The following is a 23,711-nucleotide window of genomic DNA, read 5'->3' on the forward strand; positions in this document are numbered from 1 at the left end:
TCAACACTCAATGCCCAGTCGTCGTCGTCTTCTTCTTCTTCTTCTTCTTCTTCTTCTTCTTCTTCTTCTTCTTCACCCCACCCACTCACCCAATTGGAGCACAAGGCTCCACACAAAACAGTATCAACAATATGCAATTATGGCTGTATTTTACAGGATTTCAAATTCCCACTCAGCCCACTGGATGTGCTTGGGCCAGTCACTGCCTCTCAGCTTAACCTACCTCACAGGGTTGTTGTGGAGATTAAATGAAGAGGGGGGAAGGAACCATGTACACCACCTTGAGCTCCTTGAAGAAAAAGGTGTGGCATAAATGCATCATAAATAGCAAATAAAGTCAAACTGCCTTTTTGTGGCTAGGGATGGTGTAACTTTTAGACCTCCAGATGTGGCTGGACTACAACTCCCACCATCCCTAGCCATTGGCCACGATGGATGAGACTGATGGGAGTAGTAGTTCAGCATCATCTGAAGGGCCAAAGGTTTTCCTTACCCCTGGGGTTGAATAAGTCACCTATTGCATTGAGCCCTCGAAATGGCTTGTAAATTCAGGAGAATGAACAAATAAATACGGTAACTTTTAACTTCTCTTTCCTACTTTTCCACTCTATCCATTTCCTCCTCACTTCAAGTTTCTCACATACAATGCTTCCCAGTGTTATTTTATCTTGGATTTTCTTTTCATCCCTGTTGGGAAAAATAACCAGAGAAATAATAAAATTCAGTCTACATATATGAATATTCAACATCCTCCAAATTAACATATTTACTTGTTTTCATCCAGACCAGCCAACCTCAACATCCTTGAGGGCAAATAACCTTAATTAAGAAGTAAACTACTGTAAACAAAGTGCCTAGGGGAAACAACTAAATAATTTCAACATTGCTGAAAATTACCTGTAAGGTGTGCTTTATTTTCCCTCAATTTACAAGGCTGTCCGGCAAGGGTTGTTTATCAATCCAATTAGCCCAAAAGCAAGTGGCAGTAAATCTGTGCAAATAAGCGTTGAAAAGGGAACACGTTCATGTATCTGAACATAATTTTAACCTGAAACCACAAGCTCTTAAATTAAATCAGGTTTTTTTAAAAAAATTAAATTCCCTGGAGGGCCAAAGCTTTAAACAACACAATGAAGTGGAAATGTAAGACTCAAACAACCAGAAGACATAGAAGTTGCAGCAAACTGTAGATGCATGATAATAATAATAATAATAATAATAATAATAATAATAATAATAAAGATCCCTAATACACTCAAATTCCAGACTATGGCTCTATCTGCACGATACATGTAAAGCACTATTATACCACTTTAGACATTCCTGCATTCCCCCAAAGTATCCTGGGAACTGTTGTTTGTTAAGTGTGCTGAGAGTTGATAGGAGACCCCCTATTCCCCTCAAAGAGCTACAATTCCCAGAGTGGTTTAACAGCCATCTCTCTTTCCAGGGAACCTTAAGACTCAACCATGTGTTCCAACTAGGGATGTGTGAATCAGTCGATTTTGATTTCTCTCGGTTTCTAATTTTTCCAGTCTTCAGTTCAGTTCTGCACATATCCCCATGATCGCATTTGAAAAAGCAAAAAGCAAACTCCTCCTGAAAATTCAACTTTTGTGTGTGAATTTCTCCTGATTTTTGTATGCAATTTGGCCTGATATGCACATTTTTGCAAAGCGCATTTCCCCTAATATTTATATTTTCCCTGTACAATGCCCCTTTTTATGTAATTCTTAACAACAGGTGCATTTTCTGCACAGTTTACTTCATGCATTTATTTGTATACATTCCTTGGCTGCATTGCAGAATTTAGAGAAGTGGGAACTTTGAACAATGGCTATATGCTGGTCTGCATATATATTTTTCTGGAAAGTGCAGATTAGGAAGAGCCTCCTTGAAATGTGAACTGATTCAAATTTCTCCTTCATCCTTAGTTTTAGATGCTGTGCTTAAAAAAACAAAAGGCTGCTAGACCTCAAGAAAGATTGAAGTGGATGGTCTTTAATGAGGGTTCCCCACTTCCTCCTCCTTGGATGTGGTTACAGATGCATTCCTGGAACAGAAGAAAGAGGCACAAGAATAGGAGAACCCATTTAGAATTCACCACAGGGAGAGATGTAAGAATAATGAATTCTACAGCCAGTAGTAACAAAGGGAAACATATCTCCTCAATAGAAGAACGGTTGAGTCCTACTGACAGATTTGGCAGGACATTTACATAAAGATTCTGCATATCCAGATAATAAGCCTTACAGTTCAAAAGAGCAGAGAGACGACAAGGAAAGATTTAAACTTCAGAGAGGAGGATGTGATATTAGATCTTAGACAAAACATGTTGATGACAATATAAATATCAAATAGTCAGGGCCTTATTAAAAAACATTTTGCAGAAGCAAGTTGGGGGGGTGATCTCTGAGCATCCTACGCAGACAGCAAGGTGAATGACTAAAAAAGAGAAGAGGCAGACGAAAGCACACAGGGCTTAATTTATTGATTATTTGTGGGATCGCAAAAGATGCCTCTAACAGACAAGGCAAAGAGGTCTGGAGATGGTTCGGGATTTGGCTCTGAGCTCTTGCCATCTCTTTAGATATCAGTGTTTGGGAAGCGAAGTTTAAGGCAGAGATTTGATAGAAGGAAGGAAAGAAGTGCTAGGGAAAGTGTTGAAACAGATTTGCATCATTCTTACGTTCTTGTACTTATGCATTTTTGGAAGAGTAGAATAATTCACCTGGAAGCTCAGCTGTGGCCAGAGTGTGTCTGACAGATTGAAACATTGGTCTAGCATTGCAATGACTCCTGTGAAAATGTGTAACCTCAGAAAAATCTATTTGGGATGCCTCAGTCAGAGGGAGGGGTTTGTTTTTGGGGGTTGTTGGCTGCGGGGAGATATTTATTTCATCACTCCCACCCCACAAGCCAACTTTTAATGGGGGGGGGGACCACGCCTTGTTGGAGAATGGGTGGGGAAAGGTCTTTCCCAGCACTAATAAGAGAAAGCCTTGTCTCTCTGTCAAAATTATCGACCCAAAACACTTGGCAGAACAGTACATTTAGATTTGAAAAACAGAGGCTTCACAACCCAAACGGCGAAAACAAAGAGGAACTTCATAGCAGCAGGCTCCCTGTGAGAAAGATGTTCAAATTCACCATGAATTGAACAAAATAGTCTCGCAGAAACTGTTAAACCTCCCTGGCTTCTCCTACAAAACTGTATTTCTAAAGAGGGGAGGGAAAGTAATTTAAACCTTAATGTTTTCTCGTTAATTCAGAGCATGCATTTAATAGCCGCTAAGCTGAAAACCAATCTGGCCTATCCTGATCAAGAATCAAATTCAAGAGATTGGTTTCCATTAACGATGCTTCGGATTTGAAGTAATGACTATGGCATGTTCACATGAACTCTGGCTTCAGCGCATTGGGTTGGTTTGATGTTGCAAACAAAGCTGGACGTTGATTAATTTGACTCCTTAACAAATCTGAAATTCACATCAATTAATCTGTTAATGATACCACCAAGACTGGTGTCAGGTGTCACCACTAGAGGGAAGACATCAGGAAATAGTCTTTTGGCATTCCAGAGCTTTGGTCATCCATTGAGGGAGTAATCCAGATATCTCTTTAAACAGGAAGCAAAAGCTGCTGTTGTTTACTATGAGAAAGAACATTTTAATTGTATTTCTTTTATTTTTTTTCTTATTTGCACTGTCAGCTGCTCTTCAACTTAAGCTTTCAGAGTGACTGACAGAACAGAAGCAATTGTATGACATTTTAAAATTCTTATTTTAAAGGAAAAGGAAAAGGACCCCTGAATGGTTAAGTCCAGTCAAAGGCAACTATGGGGCCCGGCACTCATCTCACTTTTCAGGCCAAGGGAGTGGGTGTTTGTCCACAGACAGCTTTCTGGGTCATGTGACCAGCATGACTAAACTGCTTCTGGTGCAACGAGACAGGGAAGGGACAGTAGGGCGGAAAGGCCCACCTATTTGTTCTATGGCACAGAGCAGCTTCTTTGGTTATGCCAACTATGGTACTTAACTAGCTAGCCAACACCATTACCTAGACAAATAGACTGGTTTGGAAACCTTGCTTTCATAATTCTCCTCCACAGATGCAGGATCCCAAGAATTGGAAGGGAGTCGGGGCATCATCCAGACTGACCCCACCTCCAAACCCACAATACATTTTAAGCATTTAGTCTGACTTACAAATTTGCTCCAGAAAGATCATCCATTATGTTGTGAATGCTTAGAATTATGCTGATGCTAAAACTTGTTTTTATATAATCTGTGGGAAAAGCGGTAGATGTTTCAGCTTGTGGAATTTTTTTATGGAACATATCACTATGGAATTTCTGGAGTCCTTTATTTCAATGCTGGGTGGCAGAGATACCATTCAGCAAGCTATCAGCAGTTTATTTCTCCCTTTCTCCACGCTAAATCCCCCTCAGCCATGTAAATAAATATAGTGTTCTTAACACTGCAGAATAATGTCACACCTTAATGGAGCAGAATGTGCTAGTCTGCTGAAGTGATTGTTGTGGATATGTGTGTGGGTACACACACACACACACACACATACAAACACACATATAACCAGGCAGAGATGGGGGAAGGATGTGTTGAGTCTTTGACAGCTGATCTGCACTGAGATGTCTGGAAAGCTCTGGAGACTGGTGAGGGTTTTGTTTTGTTTTTGTTTTTTCTCCATTTGGCAGCCAATTGAAGAGGCAAATGAGGAAAAGAGAAAAGTAATAGATAACATTGGGTTCTGGCCTTTTTCAAGACCCAGAGGCAGTTTTGTGGTTTGTTGCAGTTGAAAAGATACAATAGAACCAGGCCAAACATTCTCTAATTTGGGTATTTCCTCTGAAAGCAGAAGATTTGACGCAGCCAAACTGATCACTGTTACCAAACATTCAAATTGTTTCATTGCTCTTTGGGGTCTTTTTGTTGCTGTTATTACTAGTAGTAATTCTACAGCTGCTGTACTAATACTACTTTTTATTTTTATTTTAGAATGTATTCTATTGCTTTTCCACATGTAATAAACATAATTTAAAATACAATCAACAGCAACAGCAGCTAGTCTGCCATTTTTTGGAAAAAGGTGCAACAGCAGCTTAACGTTGGAACCAGTTTATAATGCATATTAAAGACTCCAATCCAATAGGTCTTTCCAGATGTTTCCATGGGTCTGGGGAGGTTGTCTTGATGGATTGTCACATCTCATATGGGAGATGAATGGATGGCAGTTGTTGTAAAAAGATAATGGACCTGTTTTGCCTCTGGCCACCCTGACCTGGCAGGCCAGTTTAATTAATTTATATACCACTTAATGCCAAAATAGGTTCCTAAGTCATTTGCAAAGCATAACAACCAATTACACAAACATTAAAATATAAATGCTCACCATTAAAGTATACAATAAAACTCCCATTAAAACAATATTGCCATTAAAATGAGAAACACAAGTTGAGAGATAAAGGGAATGCCTCTGTAAGCAGGTGCATAGAATTATAGAGCTTGAGGGGGCCACCAGGAACATCTAGCCCAACCCCCTGCAATGCAGGAATCTTTCATCCGATGTGGGTCTTGAACCCATAACTCTGGGATCAAGAGTCTCATGCTCTACCAACTGAGCTATCACTGGCGGAATACCCTTACAAATGGGACTCCCATATATTAGCAGGGAGTACATTCCATAACACCAGTGCCACCAGTGAGAAAGGTCAGCATCATATCACACAAATCACTAATCATCTGGCCACAGCAAGATCATTAGGTTCTATTTGTGCTTCCCATAATAGTTCCTTGTTCTTGACTCTCATATTCCTTGAGGCCTTCTTTGTCCACGCGTCTGTGATGACCCATATATGTCTCTGTATGAACTTCTCTTTGATCCATCTCTTCAAACCTGGGAGCGAGCTCATCAGAACTGGGAAAACAAGAGAATGATACACCCTGCTAAGGGTTTCAGGAAAATCTTGGCCGTGTCTTTTTAAGGGGTGCTATAGATCAGAAGGATACAACCTGTGGTCTTCCAGTCCCAGCCAGCATGGCCAATGTCCTAGGATGACGGGAGCTGTCACAGTTTCTAGAGATGGAGGCCACCATTCAGCTCGAGAGATATGCAGCTGTGTATGGGCAGCCAAGGCAATGGTTGGGGGATGTGTAGTCACATTCACATTATCATATGTACTCCTATCCACACTCTAATACATGATAAGAAGGTTTAAGAGATGTGCCATATTCAAATGCACATCAGGAAGTCCATCACGAGTGCCATGTGATGGCTACAGTGCAACCAAGAGGATCTGCATGCAATGGATCTGAATGAATATATCTACAAGGGTAACCTCATGGCTATAGACAATTAGAGTCAATTATTCTAGGCACCCTTCAAAAGCAGCATCCTTCAATAGAGGACTGGGCAAATTCACGAAGGCTATCAGTGGCTACTAGCCAGGATGGCTATGCCCTGCATCCGTGGTCAGAGGCAGTAATGTTTATGAATGTCACTTGTTGGTAAACACAGAGGGGAGCTGGCTCTTTTGCTTCAATTCTGCTTGAAGGTTTCCCATTAGGAATCTGGCTGGCCACTGTGAGAAGAAAATGCTGGACTAGATGGGCCATTGGCCTGATCCAGCATGCTCTTCTTATGGGGGAGTTAAAAATCCTCCCCCAGCTATTTTGGGGGTGATTAACTTGGCAGGATGGAGAACTGCAGTGCAACCAGAGACCCCCAATTGGAATGTCAATTGCAAGCAAACACACTGAACCCTGTACGTGGAGCCTACCCCTCAAAGAATGAGGCCAGAGACCAAAGTATGGGTTCAAATTGGTCACAACTTTATTTAACTTCAGAATGTGGGAGATTTGGCATAGGCCTTGGCCTGTCCGGGGCTGAGGATGTGCAGGGCAATGAGGTGCAGTGGGAGTGGCCCTTAAAGCACAAACTTACACAGCGTGCCCTTCCACCTTACCTCAGCCGGGAGTTTGACCTACATGCCGCTGCTCTAGGGCCAGGGACTCCTGCAATCAACCCTTTAACGGGCCCTGCAAATGCCACCATGTGGGGGTGCATGAAATGCCTCCCCCCCCCAACTTGAAGATAGACTAAAGGAGACCTTGCCAAGGCCTAAAAAAGCGCCCAAGTTGTGACGAAATGCTACGGGGAGGGCGAAACCTGCCAATGCTGGGAAAATTCCTTCCCGGTTCTGAATACAGCAACCATCTTACAATAATAGCAGCGCCCGCTGACCCGGAACACAAAATATTAGGTTGCAAGAAAATATTAATTTGGGAGGGATGGGTGGGTGAACCTGGAAGAGAAGAAAACAAAGTGAGGTTTGGCCGAAGAGGTCAGCCTCTTTCCCTTGGCCTTCGCCCCACCCCCAGCCGGCCAACTATTGTCCTCCCAGGCTGGGGGGCGGGACAATAGACACCCTAACCCAGGTGGGAGGCACCAGACCAGGTAAGCCCACTTGGTGTTGCAAACCCCGCCCACCAGTTGGGAAGGGAGGGTGGAAATTTCTGGAAGCCGTAGGATGGGTTTCTTGCAGGCATCCGGTTGGCCACTGTGAGATCAGGATACTGATCCAGCAGGGCTCTTCTTACGTTCTTATGCATGTACTTGGAGCAAGTCCCAAGTAACTCAGCTCGGAGTAGACACATATAGGGTTGCATTTCCACTCTCCCCCATCTGTCACATTGGCAAGGTGGCTAGATCAGCCTGACAAACAATACATTTTTTCTAATGTGGTCCAGATTTCGATTCTGCACAAAAAATATGTTTCCTATCCATGCCCTTTGCTTTCAGGCAAAATGCTGCTTTGTAGTCTAGCAGCTCAATATACTCCGATAGCAAGTGCTTTTATCTCTCGTGGCTCTATTTTGGCGAGAGGCCCAGATGCAGAACCAAGCCTGGAGGGCAATCCGGCATAGCAGGAGTAGCAGAACCGAGGAAAATGTGTTCAGTAGGAAAATTGCAACTGTAACCAATGGAATTGGAATCTATTTAATACTCGCATTATAATTTTTAAGGGTGGTTCCATGTGTGTGTAGGGGTGTTGCCACCTAAAAGAGAGAATGAGAGAGATTATCCACTCAGTTGAGCAGGATAACAATTTTGGCAGAAGTTTTAAACAAGGTATAATTTGTTGAAGTTGCAGAATCATTGAATCGAAGAATTGTAGAGTGGGAAGGGACACCATGTGTCATCTAGTCCACCCCCCTGCAATGCAGGAATCTCAGCTAAAGCATCCATAACAAGTGGCCATCTAAACCCACCCCACCCTTCCTCCTCTGTTATTCCCCAATTTTCCCCTCAATCCTTTATTTATTTAAAAATTAACCTTTGGCCTTTTTGAGTTTTTCTGTATCTTTGGGAAAAGTTTCAGCTGCTGCTGGGTCTGTATTCACCTGTCTCATGTGGTGAACGCCTGAACTGCAGATCATTGCCTTCTCAGTGAAGTATTTTCAAGTCCCTGGACAGCCTCTGCTCAGCCAGGCTGACATTCAATCCTACTAAGCAGGATGGAGTGTAAAAGGGCTACTTGATGGAGATGAGCCTTGCTTAAGAAATATAATCTTTCTGAGCTCTGTTCTGCGCCTGTGGTTTGTTGTTGTTGTTGTTAATTCAATTTATATACCGCCCTTCATCAAAAGATCCCAGGGCAGTATACAATGTTAAGAACATATTTTATGGAGCCTAATAATAAAAACATAGAATCATAGAATCATAGAATCATAGAGTTGGAAGAGACCACAAGGGCCATCGAGTCCAACCCCCTGCCAAGCAGGAAACCCCATCAGAGCACTCCTGACATATGGTTGTCAAGCCTCTGCTTAAAGACCTCCAAAGAAGGAGACTCCACCACACTCCTTGGCAGCAAATTCCAGCAAATTCCATAATAAAAATAATAAATTTAATAAATAAAAAGCATACTGTAACCACACTATCTGTCTGTCTATCTATCTATCTATCTATCTATCTATCTATCTATCTATCTATATCATAATAATGCCCCTCCCTGCAGCTTTAACAGGCCATAAATACAGTGGTACTTCTGGTTGCAAACGGGATCCATTCCGGAGGCCCGTTCGCAACATGAAAAGCCCCCAACCTGAAGCGCCATATCTGCACAGGTACGTGGCGCGACTTGGCACTTGTGTACATGCGCAAAGTGCGATTTAGCGCTTCTGTGCATGCACAAGTGGCGAAACCCGGAAGTAACTCTTTCTGGTACTTCCGGGTCGTAACTTTCTGGTACTTGCAGGACACAACCTGAAAAAATGTAACATGAAGCAAATGTAACATGAGGTATGACTGTACTTTGATGGCCAAAGGCCAGGGTAAAGAGGAACGTTTTTGCCTGGTGCCTAAGGGCATGTAATGACGGTGCCAGGTGAGCCTCTCTGGGAAGAGCATTCCACAGACAGGGAGCCACCACAGAAAAGACCTGTTTTCATGTTGCCACCCTCCGAACCTCTCAGTGAGGGGAGACCAAGGGAAGGGCCTTAGAAGAAAAGTGCAGGGTCTGGGTTGGTTTGTATGGGGGAAAGTGGTCCTTAAAGGTATTGAGGTATTGAGACATGTATCCTTGGTTATTTTTTAGGCCTTGATTCTTGTTTGCTTTTCAGTGTTTTAACAATCAATGCTTCTTCCCAGAGAATTCTGGGAATTTCAGCTCAACAAACTACAGCTCCCAGAATTCTTGGGGGGGGGGAGCCTGCCTGTTTAAAGTGGTACCATAGTGCTTTAAACCCTGGATCCAAAAGCTTTGCCACCTCTAAGTGTGGAGGCAGAGCATAGCCATCACAGCTAGTAGCTGTCAATAGCCCTCTGTGTGAATTTGTCTAATCCTCTTTTAAATCCATCTAGATTCATGGCCCTCACAGCCACCTGTGAGAGTGAGAGTGAGTTGCAACTATATGCTGTCCTTTCCTTTATCTGAATGCCTACGAGTTCTAGCGTTATGACAGCAGGATAAAAACTTTTCTCTATCTACTTTCTCCACTCCATGCATAACTCTATAAGTGCGTATCGTGTTTTCCGATATGTGGATTGTTTCCAAGATGCGTAGACTTACCAGATGAAGAGTCATGCTGAGATTCATCCATTGTGTTTAAGGTAAGTGCCCATTCCCTCATTCTTAGGGTCAGGCAGGATAGACTAGAAATCCTTTAAAGGTTATTGTGAGCTCACAGGCTCTGTGCCCCCCATGGTGAGACGGCTTCCACAGCAGTGTGAGTGTACAAATTGAATTGGAAAAGAAAAATGTAAAAGGCAGGTCACTCAAATAGACATTGTCTACTTTATTCAATCTTGCTCTTCTCATTCAAGTTCTTTTTTATATATAAAAAATAAAATAAAAAACCATTTCCTCTATTTCCAAGGTTCATAGGTATGTGACAGGGCTTATGTCTCCAAAACAGCACCATTCACGCCCAAGAGGGAGGTATCGACTGGCTTGAGAAAAGTCTCAGGGTTTGCTGAAGTCAAAAGTAGCTTTAGTAAACAAAACTGTAAGAGGGGCTCCCCCACCCTCTAGAAAGCCCAGTGTGAGCTGAGCGTGTTCAGGGACTGTGGAATGCTGACTAACTGTTGTGGGAATAAAAAAGAATGGGCAGGAAGTGGGAAGGAATGGAGTTGAAGCAGAAGGGTATGGCTGGCGGAAATATGGAACAAGAGTACTCCACACAGCAATATTTTGCTGCACATGTATGTGTGTATTTCTGATGTCATCCACAGCACCATATCCTGTGGCATAGTTCAAGGTTTGCTGAAAAGGACAAGTCTTAAAATCCTGGCAGAGCATAAGTACAGAGGAAGGTCACCTGGAGTCACATTTATACCATACATTTAATAGACATCTATGGAACATCGCTTCCCCAAAAGAATCCGGGGAACTGTGGCTTGTTATGGGTGCTGGGAATTGCAGCTCTGTGGGTGTAAACTATGGTTCTCAGGATTCTTAGAGGGGAAGCCATGTATTGTGTGGGTGTGCCCTAGGCTTTGATGCAAGATGTTCCACATGGCATGCTAACATCAAAAAGGCCCTCTCTAGACATGGCCCAGTGGATGAAAGCCAGACCCAGGGGCAGCCAATGTGTTGCCCTCCTGATGCTGTTGAATTCCAGATCCCATTAGCCCCAACAGCCATGTTCCAGTCCATCAACACCTACAAGTCATCCTATTCCAGGCCTTGTTGTGCTGCTAAGGAATTTCCCCTAAGCAGAATGCTTTTCTGGGAGATTAGAGCACGGGCCATTCTCGTAGTATGTTCCATATATTATAGGTTACAACTGCCATCATTTCTGACCATTGCTCACATTGGATGGGACCTGTAGTCAGGAACATCTGTAGGGACATCCCTGAACTAGAATCTCTAAAAAAGAGAGAGTAAACAAACAAACAAAAAATCCCATGATCTTTTGTTAACCCAATATATTTCCCATCACCCCTCACTATATCAGCCTCCTCCTCTTTCCACCATTAGTCTGATATGGAACCTGTTTGCTTTGATCCTGACTGTAAATTGAAAAGGCTCCGTGAAAGGTTAATACAATGCAGAAGGTAGTTGAGGCAAACGAAACAAATAAACGCCTCCTATCCACTCTCGAAAGCTCACAGGGCTCAGGGGTTGCCGTTCTGAATAGCCTGGCAGATCATTTCAATTTCCTCACTCCCTGTCCTGCTTTTATTTATTTATTTGTTGCCTACTTATTGCTCCTTTTCGTATGCCTGGGGAGGGGGAAAAGGAAGGCGAGAGAGGCTATAAATCTATTTAATCTAAAGAGACTAAGCCAGCGCCTGTCATTAAGCATGTCAAAGGCAGTAAAGGAGAATTCCGTCAATAAGCTTAATGCTCCGATTCAAGAGAGTGTGGTGAACGGCACCGAGGCGTAAGGGAAGGGAATGTATAAGCCAAATGGCTTTGTTTTATCAGCCAGAGTTGTTTTTGCTGAGGAGTACCCGAAAGGAGGCTATGATAAACTCAGGAGGTGCACAGCATTTATAACCGGGAAAGTCATACTAGATGTGGTACAATATATTCTTACACGCCGCAGCTACCCCTCAACCTTCGAGTGGTGAAAGATTCTGAGGGGTTTCCTTAGAATGAAGGCCAGAGAGACTATGGTGTCTTTAGCAGATGTGGCTTTATTTACACATATACGCAACCTTAGCATAGGATGGTGGGGCTTGCAGCGTTGACACCCCAACAAATCTTGCTTCTCGTTAGTCACAGCATTGGATCCAGCGCAGATCAAGCATGGCTCTGTGTCTCCAGCTTCCAGCCTGCTTTCAGGTCAGCTCTCACACAGCTCTGGCTATTGCTCTCCAACCTCACAACTAGGTGAGGGGTTGAGAAAAGACCCAACCATTAGCTTGAGGGGCACCATCACTTAGTTATAGCTTTTGAAACCCAGCACATTATTTGGGAATGTTGATGGGTGGTTTACTAAGGTCATTGCCTTACAAAGGAACTTGTCTAGCCAGTGCAGCAACCTCATTAGATTCCTACCCTCACTGGGTACAGGACCCCAAGAATTGGAAGGGACTCACAATACCATCCAGACTGACACCCTCTAAACCTACAACAATACTATAAGATTGAATTTATACAGCACCCTGAAAGATCTATATTGTTACATGCCACTGCAATCTCCAAGCAGTGCAAGACTCCAGGGATTCCAGGCACTTATCCAGGGTTTGTGTTTCCTTCAGAATGAGGGACAGCAGAGATGGTGGTGTCTTTATGATATATGACTCATTTCTACAACCTGAGCCTATGATGGAGGGGTTAACAGCCTTAACACCCCAAGAGAGCCTCGCTTCCCACATAGCCGCAGCCTTGGATTCAAACAGAAACCAAGCATCATCCTGACTTTCTCTGGCTTCCCAGCCTGTAGCTTTTCTGCTTCTAGCTCACATTACTCAATTCTTTGCTCTCAACTCTGCCTTTGTCCTTCTAACAACCCATGAGTTGAGGGAGGGTCCCCCACCCATTTGCCATCTTGCACAGAGCTCCTTCCTTTGTTCCCCTTAATGGCTTATCATCCAGGCTATCACCTCACCAGGAAGCTAGCCTGGCTAGTCCAAGAATTAGAAGTGGGCCCAGACATTCAGCTCAGCCTACCCCCCCCCAAAAAAACCCCCTCATATTTTCCGTTCCTTAAACATCTGTAATTGTCTAGTTAAGTCGTTTGCATAGTCTGAGCAGCTTCAAGATGGTAAAGAATTGTACCTTCTGAATTATAGCAATCTACATATTGATTTTATTCCATTTTTTATATTCAAGATCTGATTCTGGGATTATCTGCCACTCTCCTGTGCCTTAGTTCTGCCTCAGTCTTTAACTTTCAAAATCTAATTTTAAAAGTTTGCAGAACTTTAATTTTCTCCCCCTTCTTCCCCTGGCTTCAATTATGGCTCCAATTTTGTAACTTTTACTTGACTTAACTCTGAGAGAAAGAACAATTTAACAACTTGCTCTCTTCAAACACTTAGTTATAGATGATTAATCTCCATCCCATTAGTTTTTAAGACTCCCCATACACTGTGTAATCTGGGATGGATCAACTTGTTGGAATAAAAGACTCATTTTCACCCAGACACTGACAGTCAGTCAAATTGTTACTGAAAACTCCAGTAGGGGAGATGGCTTTTGTGTTCAGGTCCTGCTCACGGTTTGTCCACAAACATATGAGACCAGGGTGCTAGACTACTGGCTTGATCCAGCTGCAGGGCTCTTCCTGTATTCTTAAATCTGAACGCTTCCTTAAGTAGAAAAGATTTGAATGCCATTTCAAAGAAAACAGATTGTTAGAAACAGTTAAGCCATCCAGCAGACAATGTTGGGTAGCTGAAATGTTTTAAAAGAAAGATGTCAGGCGGTTCCCTGCTAAAATGTATCTTGATAATCTATTGCTTATTATTTAGAAAATATATTATTATTATTATGAAACTCTTAAAGGAGGGGGGGGGGATTAAATAGTCCTTGAGTCCAATGAGGCAAGGTTTACAGGTGTTGCAGATGTTTTGAACCAGCTTTGATCTAGTTACACAGTAGCTATGTAGTAAGGTGATGACCATTTGTCCTACTTCCTGCATTTGAAAAAGGTCTCTGTTATTTATTTATTGCCTATTTATTTATTAAATTTATTACTTGCTTTTTGCTTAACAGATGGTCTGGCCCCAGCGCCACCCTCCCGACTGGTTGTTGGTTTCTCCTAGACTCAAAGGCTTCCTGTTTCAGCGGGTACTTTGCCTGAGCAACAACAATATTCCTGGCTATGTTGGGTGTCAGACCCCCCCCCCCCAAGCATCCCTATTTTCCAGGAACGGTCCTAGATTTACAGAAGCCATCCCTGTTTCTGATTTGATCCCGCCCGGAATGTCACACTTAAAGTAAAGGTAAAGGGACCTCTGACCATTAGGTCCAGTCATGACCGACTCTGGGGTTGCAATGCTCATCTCGCTTTATTGGCCGAGGGAGCCGGCGTACAGCTTCCGGGTCATGTGGCCAGCATGACTAAGCCGCTTCTGGCGAACCAGAGCAGCGCACGGAAACGCTGTTTACCTTCCCTATTTATCTACTTGCACTTTGACGTGCTTTCGAACTGCTAGGTTGGCAGGAGCTGGGACTGAGCAACGGGAGCTCACCCCGTCTCGGGGATTCGAACCTCCAACCTTCTGATAGGCAAGTCATAGGCTCTGTGGTTTAACCCACAGCACCACCCATGTCCCTCCGCACAGCGCCATCTGCGTCCCCCGCTTAGGACGTCCCTATTTTCATCGAAGAAATGTTGGAGGGTATGGGGTGCTTCTGTTTGTCCCCACCCTACTTAGCTGGCTCTCCTTTGACTGCTCTTTATGGCTCTGCCGTGACGAATGGCAACTATTCAGTAAGCAAATGTCTCAACCCTGAAAGTTCTCCCAACCATCCGCTTCCGGACTATCTTCTTTCCACCATACTGACTGCTTTTATGTCTTGGCAAAACCAGCCTCCTGAACCAGCCTCCTTTGCTGGCTCTGCTCAGTGATGTCTGCAAGGCCTCAGAAATGGAGTCTGTGCTTATTTAAATCACCATAAAACAAAAACTGAATATTTAAACTAAAAGTGCAAACCTGTAATTTAAAACTGCCTGAGGGCCGTGATTACTTACAGCCTAACAATTTGCTGCATGAAGCGCCTTCCAAAAATACAAGCTGCCAGTCTTCCACTGTGCTTTATTACGCCTCTATGCCGGATGAGCTAAATGCTCTGAATGATGCCTGCATCCCCATTAAATCCCTGCATATCTAACTCACAACAGTGGCCTGTTTCTTAGCCCCATACAAAATCGCAACTTTTCAAACTGGAGGGCACACTTTGGCTAAGCGGCAAACCAGCCATTGGTAATGGAAGATGCATTGCAAAGACATGAGAAGAGCTTGGCTGGATCAGAACATCTAATCCTGCACTCTGTTTCCCAAAGTAGCCAACTAGTTGCCCGTGGGAAGCCCACAAAGAAGGCCTGAGTGCAGTCACTGTCTCCCGCTCGTGTTTCCCAGCATCTGGCATTCAGAGGCACATTGACACCAATCCTTGATGTGGTACCCAACCATCAGGGCTAGTACAAATTCATAAACTTCTCTTCCGTGAATTTTTCTAATCCCCTTTCAAAGCCATCCAAACTGGTGGCCAACATTGCACCTTGTGATAGTGAAGCCCATAGCATCAAGTGAAGTGCATAGTTTTTTTTGTCCTGAACATTCAGCTTCAGTGACTGACTCTTGACTCTTCTGTTATGAGAGAGAAAGCATCTCTACATATTTTCTCCAAAATAGACCTATGCACCCTCCCGCTCACCTTTCCCTCCCCACTAAACTACTCCTGCCCCAATGTTTTCTCCTAGGGTGATTACTCCAGCCCCTTGATCTCTTTTTAAAGTGGTTGAAATTATTGACCATCATCCCATCATTGGTGGAGGAAGAGGGGTCAGGGGGAGTACACCGCCTCTGGCAGCGCAATCCCGGTGGGGTGCCATCGCGACTGTCCCCCTGCCCACACTGGGCGCCTCACCCTCGCAGGTGGTGCGCTATGCCCCCAGGACACACGCCATGCCCCTGTGGGTGGCATGCCACGCCCCCAGGACCCACACCAGCCATGCCCCTGCCTGCTCTCCACCCTCCGGTGCTGGAGCATGAAGCTCCGCCACTGCATCCCATAGTAGCAAATTCAAAAGGTTCTGCTCTCACAATGGCCAATCAGGTATGCCCAGGGGAAGCCTACAAAGAGGATACAAGCACAAACACACTGCTTCCGACTGTTGGAGGCAGAAGATGGCTGTAGTGACTGGTAGCCATTGATGGTTTTATCCTCCATGAATTTGCCCAATCGTCTTTTACAACTACCCAAGTTAATGGCCATCACTGCCTCTTGTGGGAGCAAATCCCCTAGTTCAGTGGTTTTCATCCAGTGTGCTGTGGCACCCTGGGGTGTCTTGAATGATTGTTAGGGATGCCGTGGGCAACACTGGCCTCTGTCCCTCTTTCCTTTCCTCCCTCCTCTGATGCCCTCTTGCATCTCTGTCTCCCAAAGACTTGCACAGCTGTTTATGGAGCAGCCTGGCTACAAGCTCCCCAGGTAAATGGTGCCTCTGGGGCTGGCCAGGGGGTGCTTCCCAGGCCCCTGTGGGGCAGTGTGAGAAAGAACCTCTCTTTGGGGTAGAGGGGGACAGCTCAGAGACCAGGGGTGGCAGCTGCAACTGCCCAGAGGATTCCCAGGGAGAGAGGAGCAGAGAGGAGGCTGAGCAACAGTCCACAAGGGAGGGTGTTCGAAAAAGGGTGAGGGGCTGCCAGCTCAGCAGGGAAGGGGTGAGCACCACAAGGATGCTGCAGAAAGAATGTAGTTGGTCAAGGAAGCCGGGGACCCAAAAAAGTTGAAAACCTATGCCCTAGTTTAACTATGCATGGCATGAATAAATTATTTTGTCTGTCTTGAATCTTTCAACATCCAGCTTCATTGGATGTCCCTGAGTTCTGGTTTATGAGAGAGGGAGAAAAAGTTTTCTCTATCCACTTTCTCCATGCCACACACAAGTTTATGAACTTTTATCACGTCTCCAGTTACTCACCTTTGCTCCGAGCCAAAATGTCCCCAACGCTGTGACCTTTTTTTCGCATGGGTGGCGCTCCATCCCCTTGATCATTTTCCTTGCCCTTTTCTGAACCTTTTCCAACTCGACAACATCCCTTTTGAGGTGAGGCAACCAGAACTGTACACCGGATTCCAAATGCGGTCACACCACAGATTTGTGTTCAGCTATGCTCTGTGAACTATGCTCTTTGCTCTATGAACAAGAAAGAAGAACATTAAAGAAATGGGTTAGTTTTTTTCCCCCCAGCAAGTCCATCAGTAAGTTGGAGTGGAGGTCCGACTCTGCAGAGTTTTATGCCGTCATAAAACAGGATTGCTCCTGCTGGCACTTCCTTCCGTGGTTTGAGTTTGCTCCCACTGCTCTCTCTAAGGGTTTAGTGCCTGTTTTTAAGAGAGACAACAATTCATCTTGTGGCAGAGAGTTTCAATATGGAGCCTGTATCAGCGCTTCCCCCACTAGGCTAATAAAGAGATTATGATACACTCTTTGAAACACTTAACATGATACGAGCTTTATAAAAATAAAAAAAAGCCAAAGGAAAAAACCCCTAACACATCATTTAAAGGTTCTCTGAGATTTGATGTCAAGTGAAACATTTAAGGGTGGGGATGGAAAGAGAGATTTAATGGCAATCCTGACATGCACTATTTTATCTTTATAACTCAAGTTGCTTGCTTCCTGGGCTGCCCCATTATTGCCAAGTACATTCTCTGCCCTCGCATGCATGAGCACATTAATAGGGGCAGAAGGGAGTGAAGATTGCAGAACCTACGAAATGAGGAGAGAAATGTGTCCCCTTTACGTTATCCAGCGCTGACCTTTTCAAGCGGCTTTGTAGAGTTTCCAAGGTTGTTGTAAACTGGTGCAGATGCAATGCTTGCTTCTGCAAACAATGGTTTGCCTATCGTTAATAACTGGTGGGACCTCCAACAAAATGTTGCAGAGTGCTTCCGTTCAGGTTTCTAGCCACTCCACTCCATTTCCACCTGCCTACCAGATTTTCCTCCCAGCAGTTGATCCACATTCCATGGCCACTGAGCATGCTCTGTCCCCATTAGGTTGCTCTTCCCCTGCTCCCTTGCCATTAGCCCCCCCTCCCCAAAAATGTGTTAGCATTCCCACCAGCCTGCTGCTGATACTTCCCTCTTGTGCACGGCTATGTGAGCAATGACACTCACAGCCTGATCTTTGGAAATAGATTGAATAATAATGAAGGTTTGGCACCTAGAAGGGTTTGTCCATTTTTAGAAATGAGGATAAGAACATATTGGGTCAAACCATTGGCTTATTGAGCCCAGAGCTGCCTACCTTGACTGGCAATGGCTCTCCAGGTTTGAATAGCTGTGTTTCAGTTTGCTGTTTAGTTGGGGCTTACCCACACATTTCCTCTGTTCTTTCCAGGCAGGTCTGTGCCTCCCCTGTCCCTCCAGAGCTTTCTCCATGAAAACCTGCTTTTTAAAGTGAAATCAGAGCAGGTGTCAACCTGCAGAAAACCCAGATTGAGGTTTGCTCAAATTCAGGTATAAAGAGCAGGTTTTCACAGGGAAAGCTGGGGTAGGGGAAATGCTTGGGAATGTAGCATTAAAGCACAGTCTGGAAAGAGCAGAGGAAAAGGTAAATGTGGATTGGTTTTGCATTAAGATCTGTCCCAAACAGAACTTTCCCCCCATTCCTAGTGAGGTGCTATGTTCCCCTTTTCAAAAGAAATGGATATACATTGAACCCTACAGGGATGCATGACACCCTTTCTTCCGTACACAGCAATGAACATTTCCCTAATCAGTAGTTAATTACAATGCCTTTTAATATTATAATCCAAAACACTGGGCTTGCCAAGAGGAACAAATTGCAATTGTAGTCAGATTGAAAAAGGAAGCATTTTGTTGCAGTAAATATTGTTGGAAATGTTGAACAATGCCAAAGCTGTTCCTAAAACAGTTTCACTGTTACCATCTGCCACAACAAAATCATCTATCTCCAGAGGAGACAGTCTTAAATGTGTGGCTGCCAGCTTCGCATTTTAGCAGGGAGGAGGGAGAGGAGAGGATCCACCCGCGTACATTATATTTAGAACAATCATATTGCAAAGTGAGAGGTCTAAAGCTTATGGTGACCTCTGCTTGATGCATTGCCATAAACAACAACAAGCCGTAACATCTTCCATGATTAATTAAAACTACAGGATGAAGGAACAACACCACACTATGGTTTGCTCACTGGACGGATGGTTGAGAAAAAATGCAATTACTTGTGTATAAATAAATTATTCTGTAAAGTAAGAGGAAAAGATATATCACAGGAGACATTTCAGATCATTAGTGAAAGTTAATTATTGAAGGACATTTGTTACCCTAAAACAAAAAAATCTCTTTAAGTTTACAATTTGTGAGTGGTTGAAACTAGATGCAGATAGAGCCAATGCTCACAAGATTGTGTGTGTGTGTGTGTGTGTGTGTGTGTGTGTGGAGAGAGAGAGAGAGAGAGAGAGAGAGAGAGAGAGAGAGAGAGAAACACAGAGAGTTTTCTCCCCAACTTGTTCCCTTGGAGTCTGCTGGTGGCACAGGTAGAAGCTGTCCAGGGCTCACCTGTTAGGTTCCCTGGAAATCAAATGATTCAGAATTTCATAGAATCAACCAGAGGCATTCCCTTTCAGCCTTTTGCCAGAATGGAAAGGTGCAAATCTAAGCATTCAGAATAATTTTCTGATGGTAAGAGCTATAATCAGCTGTGGGATGGATTAAGTTGGAAATCAGTGGACTCTTCTTCACTGGATGTCAGATGGCCACTTAACAGGGATTATTTAGCTGGGAATCCTGTATTGCAGGGGGTTGGACTAGATGACCCATGAGATCCCTCCAGAAATCTATGATTCTACAAGTCAGAAACAATAGAGCGCAGCGGTTTTTGCTCGGCAGATAAATGCCCTGCCAGTGCTGGCTGGCTAGTTGACCTTGAGTGGGTGATTGCAAGTGTGAGAGATGTATTTGGTTGCATCAGCAGAAGAGGTGAGTCAGCTAGGCCCATTCCACCAGCTGAGCTGGGGCAATTGCTCTTTGGCTCCTCACATCCCAGAGCTGTCTCCATCAGCAGCCATTCAGACCCATGTGCATCTGAAAGGGAAGTGGCACTGTGAAGCCCCACCCCGCCCTGCATAGGGTTGGTGCCTCCTGGGTCTTCTCCTCCCAAAGCTGTTCCATGCAGTGACCATTCCAGGTACTCTCTATATGACACCATTGCATAATTGTGCGAAAGAGCTGTTGCTGTTGGCTTTTCTCCCCCCTCCCTCCATTGGTCCATGTAGTTCAGTGTTGTCTACACTGACTAGCAGTGGCTTTCCAAGGTTTTGTGTATGGGTCTCTCACACTTCTACCTGGAGGTGCCTTCAGGTTCAACCATCAACATGCAAGGAAGCTGTCATAAATCTTGGCCACAGTCCTTTTGTTTCCATTTCATTTCACATTTAATTTGTATACCGCCTTTCTATTTTACTATACCCAAGGCAGTTTACAAGCTGAAGAAACAAAGAATGTACACCTTATAACAATCTAATCCAATACAAAAATGTGATAATGAAACATAACTTTAAAATAAGCAACTAATATCAGTTAAAGTAATATTCAACCATTCTTTAGAATAGTATAGAATATTAAATATCAGCACATCAAAATTAAACAGAAATCCACTCTTAACAATTACAATAAATAATTTCTAAACTATAATCAATAAAAAGAACGGCAAGTCACGGTGCATAAAACAATAAAATACAAATTGAGAAGCAGAGACTGGAGGGTAGGGCAAGGCAGGTGGAAAAGGCCTTGCCTGATGGACGGCTGCAGTGGCGTAGCGTGGGGGGTGCAGGGGGGGCCGGCTGCACCGGGTGCAACATCTGGGGGTTAGGGTTAGGGGGCGCAAATCCACGGGTTAGGGGGCGCAAATCCACGGGTTAGGGGGCGCAAATTACTTGCCTTACCCCGGGTGCTGACAACCCACGCTACGCCACTGGACGGCTGAAAGTCTTTCCCTCACAGTTCTTCCTCTAAGCACAACTCCCTTATGAGAAGAGGAGGAGGAGGAGGAGGAGGAGGAGGAGGAGGAGGAGGAGGAGGAGGAGGAGGAGTTTGGATTTGATATCCCGCTTTATCACTACCGAAGGAGTCTCAAAGTGGCTAACATTCTCCTTTCCCTTCCATCCCCACAACAAATACTCTGTGAGGTGAGTGGGGCTGAGAGACTTCAGAGAAGTGTGACTAGCCCAAGGTCACCCAGCAGCTGCATGTGGAGGAGTGGGGAAGTGAACCTGGTTCATCAGATTACGAGTCTACTGCTCTTAACCACTACACCACATTGGACTCCTTCCTCTTCCCCATCCTGACCTAAAGGAATGGGAACATATTTGCATACAGCTGGACTACAAATCCCATCATCCCTAACCATTGACCATGACACATAGAATCATAGAATCATAGAATAGAATCATAGAATCATAGAGTTGGAAGAGACCACAAGGGCCATCGAGTCCAACCCCCTGCCAAGCAGGAAACACCATCAGAGCACTCCTGACATATGGTTGTCAAGCCTCTGCTTAAAGACCTCCAAAGTAGGAGACTCCACCACACTCCTTGGCAGCAAATTCCACTGTCGAACAGCTCTTACTGTCAGGAAGTTCTTCCTAATGTTTAGGTGGAATCTTCTTTCTTGTAGTTTGGATCCATTGCTCCGTGTCCGCTTCTCTGGAGCAGCAGAAAACAACCTTTCTCCCTCCTCTATGTGACATCCTTTTATATATTTGAACATGGCTATCATATCACCCCTTAACCTCCTCTTCTCCAGGCTAAACATGCCCAGCTCCCTTAGCCGTTCCTCATAAGGCATCGTTTCCAGGCCTTTGACCATTTTGGTTGCCCTCCTCTGGACACGTTCCAGTTTGTCAGTGTCCTTCTTGAATTGTGGTGCCCAGAACTGGACACAGTACTCCAGGTGTGGTCTGACCAGAGCAGAATACAGTGGCACTATTACTTCCCTTGATCTAGATGCTATACTCCTATTGATGCAGCCCAGAATTGCATTGGCTTTTTTAGCTGCCGCGTCACACTGTTGGCTCATGTCAAGTTTGTGGTCAACCAAGACTCCTAGATCCTTTTCACATGTACTGCTCTCAAGCCAGGTGTCACCCATCTTGTATTTGTGCCTCTCATTTTTTTTGCCCAAGTGCAATACTTTACATTTCTCCCTGTTAAAATTCATCTTGTTTGTTTTTGCCCAGGTCTCTAATCTGTCAAGGTCATTTTGAAGTGTGATCCTGTCCTCTGGGGTGTTAGCCACCCCTCCCAGTTTGGTGTCATCTGCAAATTTGATCAGGATGCCCTTGAGTCCATCATCCAAGTCGTTGATAAAGATGTTGAATAAGACCGGGCCCAAGACAGAACCCTGTGGCACCCCACTAGTCACTCTTCTCCAGGATGAAGAGGAACCATTGATGAGCACCCTTTGGGTTCGGTCAGTCAGCCAGTTACAAATCCACTGAGTGGTAGCATAGTCAAGACCGCATTTTACCAGCTTCTTTACAAGAATATCATGGGGCACCTTGTCAAATGCCTTGCTGAAATCAAGGTAGGCTACATCCACTGCGTTCCCTTCATCTACCAGGCTTGTAATTCTGTCAAAAAACGAGATCAGGTTAGTCTGACATGACTTATTTTTCAGAAATCCATGCTGACTATTGGTGATCACAGCATTCCTTTCTAGGTGCTCACAGACTGTTTGCTTAATGATCTGTTCCAGAATCTTCCCTGCTATTGATGTCAGACTGACTGGGCGGTAATTATTTGGGTCCTCTCTTTTCCCCTTTTTGAAAATAGGGGCAACATTTGCCCTCCTCCAGTCTGCCGGGACTTCGCCTGTTCTCCAGGAATTCTCAAAGATGACTGCCAGTGGTTCTGAGATCACATCTGCCAGTTCTTTTAATACTCTTGGATGCAGTTCATCTGGCCCTGGAGACTTGAATACATCTAATCTAGCCAAATATTCTTGTACTATCTCCTTAGTTATTCTGGGCTGTGTTTCCTTTGCTGAATCATTTGCTCCAAATTCTTCAGGTCGGGCATTGTTTTCTTTATCGGAGAAGACTGAGGCAAAGAAGGCATTGAGGAGTTCAGCCCTTTCTGTGTCCCCTGTTTGCATTTCACCATCTTCTCCTCTGAGTGACCCCACTGTTTCTTTGTTCTTCCTTTTGCTACGAACATACCCATAAAAGCCTTTTTTGTTGCTTTTAACCTCTCTAGCAAGCCTGAGTTCATTCTGTGCTTTAGCTTTTCTGACTTTGTGTCTACACGTGCTGGCTATTTGTTTGAATTCCTCTTTGGTGGTTTCCCCCCTTTTCCATTTTTTGTACACATCCTTTTTTAATCTTAATTCAATTAAAAGTTCTTTAGATAGCCACCCTGGTTTCTTTAGGCACCTTCCATGTTTTCGTCTCATTGGTATTGCCTGACGTTGTGCTTTTACTATCTCCCTCTTAACAAACTCCCAGCCATCATGAACTCCCTTTCCTTTTAGTATTGC

The sequence above is a fragment of the Podarcis liolepis genome, assembly GCF_965112155.1.
Source record: "Podarcis liolepis genome assembly, chromosome: 7".
Classification (NCBI taxonomy): Eukaryota; Metazoa; Chordata; class Lepidosauria; order Squamata; family Lacertidae; genus Podarcis; species Podarcis liolepis.